Raw genomic sequence first — 498 nt, 5'->3', positions numbered from 1 at the left:
AAAAAAAAAACACACACACCCAAAAAACCCAAAAAAAAAAAAAAATAAAAAACAAAAAACAAAAAACAAAAACAAAAACAATACCTGAGATGCGGCAATCTATGAAAATCCGCTAATAAATTAATAAGAGCAGCAGTCCATGGATTAGGTAATTTAAAAACTTTTGAATTTGCAACAGATTCTAAAATTCTACAAACAAAAGGCAAAATAGCCACCAAATGACCTAAACTATAGGCACGCAGCAACAGCTTCTTTAGGTCTATGTGCTTGGAACGAAGAGGCTTGTTTCTGTATACACACACACACATATATATATATATTTTTGTTTTTTTTATTTATTTTTTGGTTGTTTGGTTGGTTGTTTGGTTGTTTGTTTGTTTATTTAATTAATTAATTTATTTATTTGTTTGTTTGTTTGTTTGTTTGTTTATTTATTTATTTGTTTGTTTGTTTGTTTGTTTGTTTATATATATGTATAAGGAGTAATTCAATATGGAG

General features: G+C 26.7%; 1 protein-coding gene across 1 annotated transcript in view; it reads right to left on the bottom strand.

Moving 5' to 3' along the window:
* The window catches only part of EMH_0037330 (uncharacterized protein), a gene marked incomplete at both ends in the record, with an annotated part of 6,400 nt that overhangs the window by 1,555 nt on the left and 4,347 nt on the right, over positions 1-498 (bottom strand). The gene's annotated exons all lie outside the window — the stretch shown is intronic.

This window comes from Eimeria mitis, genomic scaffold, assembly GCF_000499745.2.
Source record: "Eimeria mitis Houghton genomic scaffold, Emh_scaff1454, whole genome shotgun sequence".
NCBI lineage: Eukaryota > Apicomplexa > Conoidasida > Eucoccidiorida > Eimeriidae > Eimeria > Eimeria mitis.
Note: the sequence above shows the minus strand (reverse complement) of the source record. Positions and strands in the feature narration are given on the sequence as shown.